We start from the raw sequence: 13653 nt of genomic DNA, 5'->3' as shown, positions 1-13653 counted from the left end.
AAACAAGTTTGTTTGATGGCTTTTATCTTATTATTAAATATGCCAAACAAAGTGTGAATATATTCCGGTCTAAATCAAACAAAAGAATGTATTTCTAAAATACTGTTAGGCAAATCCAAATATCCCATCTCATTATTTTCTTCCAAAATAAAATGGGATCATATATGAACACAATAAGTTATATGAAGTTAAATGCAGTTTAACAAAAAAATGAGAAGCTCTTCTTCTGAGCATCTGGAAAACCAAGTTATGTATCTCACATTCTTTCAGCTATCTGAATAAGAAATTATCATACACGTCACATGGACAGTCTATTTCTCTGTAATTAATTAATTTATTTATTTTTTTTTAAGTTTTTATTTTATTTTTGGGACAGAGAGAGACAGAGCATGAACGGGGGAGGGGCAGAGAGAGAGGGAGACACAGAATCAGAAACAGGCTCAGAGCCTGTTCTGCTCAGAGCTCAGAGCCCAGAGCCTGACGCGGGGCTCGAACTCAGGGACCGCGAGATCGTGACCTGGCTGAAGTCGGACGCTTAACCGACTGCGCCACCCAGGGGCCCTCTCTGTAATTTATAAATTGTTGCCAAATCCAGAGATGGTTACAATTACAGCTTTACCCTCAAAACTATTTCCTATACCTATGTGCACTTCTGAATTGTCCTGATCTGCCAAATCTCTGAAAGATCATAATAAACATCAACTTCAAAGATAGGTCAAATACAATTTGTAGTTCTATAATAAATAACTACTTAAATTTTCTGATTGCTTCATCATGGACTAGATTACTGTGGTTGCCAAGGGCAGAGACATAAATTTAAGCTCAGCATTAATTATCATTTTAATATGACTTATTTTGTACACCATTAGATTTAGATGACACTGTAATAGTATACTTGGAATAAGCACAAATGTATTTAACTTTATGTTTCTCTAGTAGAATCTACATTCATTAATCAAGCATGTGTTGAGTACCCACCGCATGCTAGACCGTGACCTAGGTGCATGACCTATATAAATTTGAAAACATAGTCCCTCTCCTTAGTACACTTCAAATGTATTCATTTAGACTTTATGATCTAATGCACAATCTATGTTAAATATGGATTTAATTATATTAAGACTAAGAACAGTAATTGTACACCCCTTTATAGTTACAAAAACATACTTGGAAACATTAACTCATTCAGTTTTCATGTAGTCCTTTGAATTTTTGGAAGCCAAATGTATGTATGTACATACAAACAGAGGTTCAGGGAGTATTTCACACATTTTACGAGATTTCATGCTTAAAATGCTGTCATATTATAAACTTGGGAAAAAGTTTGAGACATGTATGAAAATTAAGGGTGATCTCCTTGATGTGTGATGAACTTCTTGAGCATGAGAAAAAATGTACAATCTCAATGGAAAAATGGGCAAAGGATATGGGCTGACCTTAATAAAAGGAATAGATACAAACATGCATGAAATATTCAGACCATATTTATGGAAAAAGGGTTATTTACAGCAATATTAGAACATAGTTTATTTGTGTGTTTATTTTGCCAATCCAATAGGAGAGTACTCAAAATTAATAATATGTAATGTTGGGGCACCTGGATGGCTCAGTCAGATGCTTAACTGACTTTGGCTCAGGTCATGATCTCAGTTTGTGAGTTTAAGCTCCAAGTCAGGCTCTGTGCTGACAGCTCAGAGCCTGGAGCCTGCTTCAGATTCTGTGTCTCCCTCCGTCTCTGCTCCTCACCACTCATGCTCTGCCTCTCTCTCCTTCAAAAATAAATAAACATTAAAATTTTTTTTTAATAATATGTACTGTTTACAAGTGTGTGGCAAGGGAAACTCAGGTGCCTGGAAGCACAGATGGAACTGTCTTTCCAAAGGACAATTTAGTAATATGCATGCTAACATATTTAAAATAATACATGCTATTGGAGCACATGAGTGGCTCAGTTGGTTAAGCATCTGACCTCTGATTTTGGCTCAGGTCATGATCTACGGTTTATGAATTTGAACCCTGCATCAGGCTCTGTGCAGACAGCTTGGAGCCTCCTTGGGATTATTTCTCTCCCTCTCTCTCTGCCCTGCCTCCCACCAAAAATAAATAAATAAACATTTAAATATAAAATAAAATAACACATACTATTTAACACTGAAGTTTTAATACTAGGGATTTATTTTTAAAAAATAATCAGAGACATGTAAAATACTCAGGAAAAAATATTCAGGTATAGGCATATAGTCATCATAACATTTTTCGTAAGTAGAAAATAGTTCTAAAAAGCTAAATACTTGATGATACATTATTTGTTTGAGAAAATTTATGGACACCCATCTGGTGAAATATCCCTCGGATTCAGGAGAATATTGATGATTACTCAAAATGCTCACAGCATGTTAATTTACAAGAACAAGTATAAAATAGAACATATAGATTCATCTCAATGTTGTATTTTATACATGCATGCACATGCACAAAAAATGACTGAAAGGATTCTATATCTTGAGTGACATGACAGTATTAATGTGTATATTTTGCTGCGGTCTCCAAATTTTGTATAATAAAGGTATATAACTTTTATAATCTGAAAAAAAAGATTAAAATAAATGATATTCTTGATCCATTTGATACAATTGTGTATTTATTCAAAGAAAACAAAAACATAAATTTGAAAAGATAAGAAAACCCCTATTTTTATCGCAGCATTATTTACAATAGCCAAGATAAAGAAGGAACCCAACTGTCCATTGATATATGAATGGAAAAGACTTGATACACACACACACACACACACACACACACATATACACAATACACACACTGTGAAACATCACTCAGTCATAAAAAAAGAATGAGACTAAGACAAAACAAAACAAAAAACAAACAAACACAAAAAGAATGAGATCTTGCCATTTGTGACAACACGGACGGACCTACAGGGAATTATGCTAAGTGAAATAAGTTGGACAGAGAAAGACAACTACAATTTCAATTTCTATGGAATATAAAACACAAATGGACAAAGAAGCAAACCACAAAACAGACTCTTAAATACAGAGACAATCTGGTGATACCTAGAGGGGAGATGGGTAGGGGGTTGGGTGAAAAAGGTAAAGGGGATTAAGAGTACAAACTTCCAGTTATAAAATAAGTAAGTCATAGAGATGAAAAGTACAGATTAGAGAATATAGTCAGTAATATTGTAAAGACATTGTAGAGCGACAGATGGTGTCTATGCTTGTTGTGATGAACACTAAGTAATGTATGTAATTACTGAATCAGTATGTTATATACCTGAAACCAATATAACATTGCATGTTAATTCTACTTCGATAAAAAATAATTAAAAATAAGTAAATAAATGATATCCTGTTTGTTTTTTATTTTCCTCACTTGCTATATAGAGTAATTTTCCAAAGTTAGTTAAAATTTGATGTAGTTTGCAAATTATGAACAGATCTCACCATTTCAGTAAGTCCGTAAGTACCATTTAGTTGATGAAAATGAGTAACATTCAGGTAAAGGAGTTGGGACATGTGATTAGAAAATTATGTGAACGTTTATATACTATGAGATGCTACTTTTTGCTAATACATTCTTTTTTAGGCAGATTATGACTTTTTTGCATAACCTAGAATACATCACTATCTATCACTATCAAGGGATAATTATTATTCCGAGCAAATACTTAGCTCTTTTAAGTAGTCTTTTGGTGTTTATTGCTGTATCATGTTATTTTATTCTAAAAAGTTATCATGGAATTAGATAATATATTAATTTCTAATGCTCATTTATTCAGTAAGTTATAAAATTAACAACGTTGCCATCTAATTTGTAGATATGAATGTTTAATTGAGTTCAAGAGCACATGTTAAAATTTGAAATTCACAATAGCAGGACTCTATACTGACTTCTTCAGAATTAAATGTCCCAATGCCTGGAATAGCATCAATCATACCATAATTATTCAGTCAATATTTCTGAAATTAATTAATATAATAAAATCACTGTCTACTGTGAGTTGGGTACTGGATATACAAAGAAGAAGTCAGGATCCAAGTCTGCTAGATCTGAGATGTTAGGAGACAGCACAACCAATGGGAATAAAACAAGTTAAAATATGACTCAAACTTCTATGACTACCATGTGTTAAAAGAAAAAAAAAACACTGAGAAAAAAACCCTTTAAAACTATGTTTATAAGACAAGAGCAATAATTAACTTACAGATCATAATTTTCAATCATCTATAAAGGTGAGATTAACAAATTTTGGTGCTCTGAAATGTTATTTAATTAAGCTTTAAAATTACCTTTATTATTGTTTATTAACAGTACGTTTTATTTAATTGTAATATTAATACTGGTAATTAAATATGTTAAATTATTGATCAAAGTTAACTAGAATTTTTGGATAAACTGGGGTGATTTCATGCACAAATGAAAGCACGAAATAAATAATATCCAGTGGCTAAAACTGTGAGAATGGAAAAAAATATTTTAGAACATCCAAAGATTTATGAATCTTGATATTTCAGTGGCATAAAATGATGTGTTGTTGTTGTTCCATGCTTCTCTGTGAAAAACATCACTTTTACCTCATAAGTAAAGAAGTCACTAATAGTGAAAGGAAGTGTCTCAAGTATTGCACAGATAAGGGATGTATGTGTTGTGTAAACATATGAAAACTTCTATTTGGCTTTCTTTGTTGAACTACACATGGAAAAAAGGTGATTTTGCCTTTTAAATTCCAGCCTCTTTCTATAATAAAGTTGTTTCTGTCATTACATAATCTCTCTGAACATCTTATGACAAAGATGGAAGGAGAGGGAAGTCAGCAAACAAAAAGCTTTCCTTCCCCACCAAAGTTCCCTGTATCTTGACAGAAAGATGCAGATAAAAGCCTCATTCTTCTGTCTACAAACCAAAGAGGCACAGTTTGCACAAAATATCAACTTAAATTACATGTAGTATACCCACGATGTCAATTTTAGGAGAATTTGTGAATACACACTTTTGTGTTAACTTAGAGAGAGGAATGTCTGAATTAGTTTATCTGTCAGCAGTACAGATTCACAATTAAGCATGTTTAAGTATTCGCTGGCTAAAATTAATTCCTAGAGAAAACATCTTCATCTTATACTTCAAAACAAAATTAACTTAAAAAAAAAAAACTACCTTGTATGAACACTTGAGGAACTGTAACCTTTTCATCCCTAGAAAACTTTAAGGACTTTCTTTAATTTACGGGGGCGCCTGGGTGGCGCAGTCGGTTAAGCGTCCGACTTCAGCCAGGTCACGATCTCGCGGTCCGTGAGGTCCGTGAGTTCGAGCCCCGCGTCGGGCTCTGGGCTGATGGCTCGGAGCCTGGAGCCTGTTTCCGATTCTGTGTCTCCCTCTCTCTCTGCCCCTCCCCCGTTCATGCTCTGTCTCTCTCTGTCTCAAAAAAAAAAAAAAAAACAAAAAAAACAAAACGTTGCATCATGTCTGATTTCTGACCTTCTCTTTCATTTATTGCTTTTTACTGATTGGAGGACTTTGACACATGCTAGAGACGAAAATTATGTTCTTTTGCCAAGAGCTCTATTCCAGCAAGTATATTATACTCCTGATATTTACAAAGATCTACAAAAAAGATCTACAAAAAAACAAAACAAAACAAAAGACTACAAAAGTCTCCTGACACTGCCCCTTTATCATACAAATGTAAGAAGCCAAATCAATTAAACTTTGAAATTATGGACAAATAAAAGCATTGAAAACAAAATGTCCATATTGGCCTCTTACATACAAGGGTGATAAATTACTAGGAACTTTGCAAAATGTCTTGAGTTTCTCCTTCCACCTTTAAAAGAACACTAAAAAAAAGTTGTTTTTTTTTTTAAATCCATCCAATATTCTCACTTTTAATCAACAGAAGTCATCTAAAGAAAGAATGGTCCACTTAGCAATCAGCTTGACTCTGTTATGAGGAATTACTGTGCCGACAAACATTTTGAATAATTTCCTCTACATTTTAAGAATTTGTACACCATTAAACCTAAGGAATTAATATAGTTACCACTCCTAGAGGTTATGTAAACAACACCTACTGGCCAGCCCTTCTAACTAAATTCTGGAGTGTTTCCTAGCATATTTTCTCATTGAATGAACTGTCCTTTTGGACTAAACCAAGTATATTGATACATTAAATTAATATTTGAGGAGTTAATGGAAAGAAATATACAACTGACCTTACCTATATCTTATAAGCTAATGTGATGATCTAGCAAACAACTGAAAAATTAAAGAAAACCATCTTTAATTTCTGTGAAGAATCTTATTTTAAACCTAGCATTAACTTGTGGTTCAAGGTTATGGAATGACTGTATGCCTTGATCCCTGCAGCACCACTAAACTGATAGAAAACACACCAAAAGAAATATATGAAGACATAATACTACCAGAAGAAAATAAAGTACCAGCAAGTCAGAAAGCCTGATGACCTCCTAATAGATGGAAAGCATATGAGGAAAACTGCAGTCAACAGGGCAGTATATGATACTATGCAATATGATATGGAAAGGTATCATTTTTGTATAGAATGTAATATATCAAATCCTGTATGTATGTGTGTGTGTGTGTGTGTGTGTGTGTGTGTGTGTGTATAAAATCAAGGCTATAAATGAGAAAGATAAATTGTAAGAGAACCAAAATAAAGAAGAAAATCAAAGTTAAACTGGCGAGGCTCCAACATGAGGAAAAAAATCTCAGAGTTAGCTGTAATGACCCAAGGAAAAGAGGGCCCTCCATTAAAAAGGAAACTTTCAAGGATTCTGCTTATCTGCTGGAAAGAAAGGGTCTTGCAGAGGGAGGCTGAACATCAAGTTTTTGCCAAGCTTAGTTCTAGGGCCAAATTTATTCTATATGTATGTTAAGGTAAGTTTAGGCTAAAAATGAACATAGAAACTAGTACCAAATGGGGAAATGACAACAACTCTAGAGGCAAAAGTGAAGCAATGCCACAGAGAAGCATCTTCAATTCTGATAATGCTGGTCTCTCATTGAAATTGACATCTGCTGAAGATGAATCTGTCATAAAAGGAGATGACAAACACCAAAAAGAATAAACCACCATGAGGGAAATTCAGCAGACATACGTAATGAAGTAATTTGTCTGTAAAAAAATCAACTTTAAAATAAGAGAATTATTAAAATAAAAAATTATTAAAATAAAAAAACTTTAAAATAAGAGAATTTTTAAAATAAGCAATAGAAATTACAGAAATCCAAAATATTTGCTGAAAAGAAAAATAAATTTATGAAGTACAAGGGAGAGGAAAGCACAGTGAGAAACACAAAAAAGAAAGGTATGAAAATAAATAAAACAAGTCAAAGACAGAAGAAAAGAAGAAGGTTCAAATACTTAATGAGCATCTTGGAGAAAAGAGAGATGGAAAAGAGATAGGAGTAAATATATAGTAGCTGAGAATTTTTCAAAATTGAAGTTAGACATATTTAGGAGCTTGTCGACGCCAGAATGGTATATATTTAAAACAAATCCACACCTACGCACATTGTAATAAACCCAAAGATGTCATTGCAAAGAGGAATTTTTTAAATCTACCAGAATGAAAGAAAGACAAATATATCTTCAAAGATGTCATAGTTAGACTATGAGCAGTCTTCTCAGGAGTTAAATTATATTCCAGAAGAGCAGTGAACAGAATATGCACAAAATGTTGAGAAGAAAGTTAACAAGGTTAACTTGGAATTCTAGAATCAACTGCATTATTATTTAAAATGTGAGTAAAGTAAGTAATTTTTAGAAATATATATTGTAGGAGCATTTAAGACCGTTTCTATAATGACCTTCAAATGGTCTTCAGTACACACGAAATAAACCTAGGAGATGTATGTATATGCACTAAGAAGAAATGGTTAATAAGCAACTCAGAAAAACATGTCATAAATCTAAATAAACGTTGACAAAAAGTGTTAGGAGAAGTTTAAAAATAAAGTGAAAATAAAAGAGTAGCAACATGGACATTGGCAGAAATATCTTGGAGGAAATTTAAACAAGCCATTGTCCTGTTTGTAAAAAGGATAGCTACATTATCTTTTGCTTTATTAGAAAAAACAAAGTTTCATTTTTTGCTAAAATATGTATGTTCACTAAAATGTAATAGAGTATCTGATTTCTAAGCTAGTAAAAATCGCAAAAAAATGAGTATAGAATGCTTCATACACCCAATAAAAGTCAGTCAATAAGTACAATAAAATAAACTGTTGAAAAATATCTTTGGCGGGGCACCTGGGTTGCTCAGTCAGTCAAACATCTGACTTCAGCTCAGGTCACGATCTCCCAGTCCTTGAGTTCGAGCCCCGCGTTGGGCTCTGGGCTGATGGCTCAGAGCCTGGAGACTGCTTCCAATTCTGTGTCTCCCTCTCTCTCTGCCCCTCCCCTGTTCATGCTCTGTCTCTCTCTGTCTCAAAAATAAATAAACGTTAAAAAAAAAAAGAAAAAAAAAGAAAAATATCTTTGGCAAGTGGGACTAGAAATATGTGGGAAGATATCAATTTTTAAAATTTTATTATCTTTCCTATCAGATCAAATTTTATTATTGTTTCCAGCTTCACAGATTACTTTTTTAGGATTTTAAAATTTTAATAAGAAAAAAACCCAGAAAAAACAAAACCATTACCAACAGGAAAGAAATCACAAATATTTTTTGATGGTTTTCTTTGGTGAAAGGGATTATGGCTTATTCTTTTCTTCTGTTTTTCTGTATATTGTTTTTATAATGAAAAAATTAAATAAACCATTTTTATTGATTACCTCTGATTGCTTGGCGCATGCAGAAATACCATTTCTATTTTTAGGCTATGTGAATTTGAAGGCCAGCATCTCTGAATCTTGTCACAAGATTCCCTGAGCTCCCTTTTCATATCTAACTATAATTTACACCTCCAAATTTAATTCTCTATTAATTACCCAGTATAATTGATGAGATGATGCTTATAATATTCATTTTTTTATTGTTTTATATCATATTTTCTCAGTCAATCCCAAGGCTCATAGACAAATGTTGTAATAGTAACACTAATATAAAAATGATCAAACAACTAATACAAAGTGCTTATTAATTTCAAAGCCTTCTCCCAAGGTATTTTTCACACATTAACCTATTTATTCCTCTTGCTTTGATTGTGAAGTCAGGTCTACTATTATCTCCATTATGGACAGGAAACAGGAGTGTCGAGAGGCTAAGTTACTTTCTTGAGACCACAAACCTATCCTGTGCCAAATGTAGAGACGAGCAAGTATATAGCTGATGTATGATCCTTCTGCCTCCAGAAGCTGGTGTCACTTTATACATACTAGAGAGGATGGAATATCTTTTACCAGTAAGATCATGTGTTTTCTAATTCATAGGACACGTCAGTCATTCTCTTATTGCTTCTTTAAAAAAATCTCAATATCTAAGCGATTTTATTCATATATTCATTTAATTGGAAGCTTGTTATGTATAAATTTTATGCCCACCAAATTTATGTCATAAAATATTTGAGACTCCTAATTTTGATTCATGCTACTAGGACCCTAATTCACTCTAAATTACCTTAGGATTCTTTGAAGATAGTTAACTAGGCCATAGACTTCATCACTAAAGACTGACAGGAAAATTAAAGAATAAGAGAATAAAAAAGGAAAATATAATCATAATAATAAAGAATAAAAGGGGCGCCTGAGTGGCTCAGTCGGTTGAGCGTCTGACTTCGGCTCAGGTCATGATCTCGCGGTCTGTGAGTTCGAGCCCCGTGTCGGGCTCTGTGCTGACAGCTCAGAGCCTGGAGCCTGTTTCAGATTCTGTGTCTCCCTCTCTCTCTGACCCTCCTGTATTCATGCTCTGTCTCTCTCTGTCTCAAAAATAAGTAAACGTTAAAAAAAAAAAAAGAATAAAAGAATAATAAAAGAGAGCCCAACGACTGCTTTTTGTCCTTCTCTAGTATACCCTATTATGCCTTCATCATAACAAGTATTTCATGCTAGAATATATAGTGTAGCGAACATGATTTTGACTAGAATAGTTCTTGTCAATATGAATAATGGGAATAATTTAATTTTCTAATGAAATTTCCATTTGAAAGAATTCTTCTAAGCTGAAAGATTTTTATTTAAAGTTCATTTAAGAGATTTATATTCCTCTATTGTTCTACAGAAACAACAAACAGAAAGAAAAACATAGTGATGTTGATGGGATGCAAAATCAAAGTAAAAAACCTTCTTTGTTTAATAAAAATGTAAGTGAGTACAACCCCAAAACATAGATTCTGAAGCACAATTCCACTGCTGCCAAATACTAAAAACAAACAAACAAAAAAACAAGCAAACAAAAACACGGACCTCCATGAAGTAGGTGGATGGAGTCATACAGGAAAGCTGGCAAGTATTTTCTCCCTTATTTACTTTTAGGAGGATACAGATTATCCCCAAACATGCCAGGTTATACTCCCTTGCCCGCACACATGGACAGATTCCCTCATTATCACATCTCCCACCACAATGGTACGTGGTTCTACAATGTGTTACAATCACTGAACCTACAATGATACATCACTATCACCCAAAATCCATAGTTCACACCAGGGTTCACTCTTGGTATGGGATATTCTATGGGTTTAGACAAATACACAGTGACATGCATCTACCATGATAGTATCACACAAAATTGTTTCAATGCCTTAAAATCCTCTGTGCTTTCTCTATTCATCCCTTATGCATACATTTTTAAGTAAAAAGAAGATAAAGGGGAAAAAATCTAAGAAAAAAAAAAGAAAAAAAATTGAAAAGTATAAATCTCAAGAAGAATCAGCCACAGTTTGAGCAAAGTGCTTAGGCAATTACTCTTATAGGAATTAAATATCTCTAAAATATAATCTTTCTGTATATATTTTTAAAAATAAAAATCAAAGTGAACTAAAAAAGTAGAACATTAAAAATAAAATGGGATAATATGATAGATGTGGAAGACAGAAAAATGAGATCCAACATGCTCTTAACTGGTGACCCTGAAGAAAAGGAACAAACGATTTAACAGTAAAAACAGAATGTAACAACAACAAAATTGAAATATAAAAATGAAAATCAATGGGGGACACCATGTTCAAGCAAATTGATAAAGACTGACTAACTCTAGGACATACTCTGGCAAAACACACACACACACACACACACACACACACACACACACACACACAGCATCATGTAGACACTCATTAGAAAGAAGCAACTTATATTCAAGATGGAAATCTCATACACATCTAATAACCAGTGGACAGCAACATTCAGTATGGCAAGAATCTCCAGCATTGTTTCCAATAATTACAAGTTTCTAAAGGAGAAAATATGTCTGATTCAAGAAAGATTAATGTGTCTTCCATGTATAAGGCAAAAGAAGAAAATGTTCTATGTAGGCACACAGACAATATACCATCTATGACTATTTCTTTGGTGGCGGGGTACTACTTAACACTGAAATCCAATAACCCAAGAAATAATTCAAAATTAAGAATAGAGGAATGATGAATTATGCAGTAATTGGTAAGGACTGAGGTTTTTCAAATTCCAAGTAAGTCTAACCAATACTGTGTGAATTAAAACAGAATTAAAATACCATAAATCTCAATAACATAAAACTGATAATACAATTGAAGTTCAGGTGGTATATGTAAGGGAAAAACCATAAAATACATGCGCTAATTTCTTTAAATATCATATCGAAGACTTTACAAGAGATTGTTTAATATTTAAAAATGCATCCTATGAATAGTGACTTCAAACTATTAATACTTTCATAATTTTTGTTCTTACCTCGAGTGCTTTTATTATGGACCTAATATCTCCTTTGGGAAAAAACAAATACCCAAAATTTAGCAATTTCTTCAGTTTCATATCGGCTCATTTTTTTCCTATTTAATCCAAATCTAAAATAAACTCAATACTTTTTTTAAAGGGTAGGGTAAGATCATATTCTTTTAAAAGAACATCTATTATCTATCTATCTATCTATCTATCTATCTATCTATCTATCACTGATCACATTATCAAAATGTTTATTTTCCCAAAACAAATAAAAAAGTATTCTTCTAAAGTTTCTCTCTCTGTGCGTCTCTCTCTGTCTCTGTTTCTCTCTCTCTCTCTCATTTTGTTATTAGAATTTAGGCACAGGATGTCTCCAAATATCTTGACTGTTATTTACAGGTGACAGGATTTTGTTTTTGAACACTTGTGTTTAGCTTGTTTAGCTTGAGTTATTTTTAAGGAGTATAGCTTCTGCTGCTGAATTCTAATTAATATGGTGTTAAAATATATACATAAGTAAAAAAAATATTTCATAACCTTCTTCCTTCCAATAAAATAATTAAAAAGGTACAAATTTACTTTTATATTACTATTTTCAGTTATCAAAAACACAAAAGCATACAAACAACTTAATACACTTCATATTCTTTTCCCAAGATAATTGATTCTTTTTTTTCTAAACTTAAACCAAATATGTACTAATTCTCCAAATGACAATGTGAATTTGTTTTCATTAGGGAAAGTTACATGGAGAATACTAAACAAACTATTCTGGCACTTAACTAGAAATGTTCAAAGGAAGTAATGCAATGGCAGTTTATAAATGAGTAGTTTTTTAGCTAAGATGTGATAAGTTATGCATTTATACAACCTCATACAAAGCCTTATAAAAAGTGTAGATTTATATACTTGACATCTTTGGATTGCATAGCCATGATATTGCTTTAAAAAATCATGGAAGTATCAAAGATGAAAAGACTGTGTTTCTGTTTGTGATACAAATCATGACAGTATTTTGTGTGTGTGTATTTTGTGTAGGTTTACACATGTGTGTGGGGGGGTGAGGTATGGGAGAGTGTGCTTAAATATATTCTTATCTTATAAAATACAAGGCACATATATTGATAAAAGCTTTAACAACAATAATGAAAGATAAACCCATCAGATACATGAAGATTGTTCAAAACTAGAAATTCAATATTCAACATATGGCTCTTTCTCTTAGAAAGATTTTTAAAAACATTGCCACTGTAGATCAGCTTATGAATACCTCATTTTCCAAATTGATTCTATGTAATTCTACTGTTCTCCCTATTTTTTCTCTCCATATAACTTCTGTTTACTCATTCTGTGAATATTTCTCAGAGGACATAGTCAGGATGCTGATTATTTAAACATAAGTAGTTTTCAATTGGAGAAGCAAGTACTATGAATTCCAATTTCTCCCCAAACCCCCAAAGTTGATAGTATTCCGTTAACATAATGGGCTATACGTGGCTAATCTCAGAGCTCTTATAAGTTTTGTTCCCAAGTCATCAACTTCTGAAACTTTTCATAAACTATTACAGGTACCTTAATACTGACAAGCTTACCTATTGTAAATGAAAAGAAGCGATTATCAGGAAGCTGGGTGCGAAGCAAAACGCCAGAAAAAATTTGGTGGGGTCATGTGACCTCCAGCCTTGCTTTACTCCCCTCCAGGGAGCGAAATCCCTCCCCCAGGAAACTTTTTACAACCATTCCTTTAAATCATCTGTTGGCCAATGTAAACCCCACCCCTCTACCCTACGATGAAAAAAAATTAGCAATCA

At 32.9% G+C, this 13653-nt stretch overlaps 1 protein-coding gene across 1 annotated transcript in view; it reads right to left on the bottom strand.

The window, feature by feature from the left end:
• The window catches only part of CNTN6 (contactin 6), a 284142-nt gene extending 270543 nt beyond the window's left edge, over positions 1-13599 (bottom strand). Inside the window, 1 exon segment of the mRNA XM_023249978.2 lies at positions 13435-13599. The gene's annotated coding sequence lies outside the window, so the exon portion shown is untranslated.
• Between the last annotated feature and the right edge of the window lie 54 nt (positions 13600-13653).

Source organism: Felis catus, chromosome A2 (genome assembly GCF_018350175.1).
Source record: "Felis catus isolate Fca126 chromosome A2, F.catus_Fca126_mat1.0, whole genome shotgun sequence".
Classification (NCBI taxonomy): Eukaryota; Metazoa; Chordata; class Mammalia; order Carnivora; family Felidae; genus Felis; species Felis catus.
This window is presented reverse-complemented; position numbering and strand designations above follow the sequence as displayed.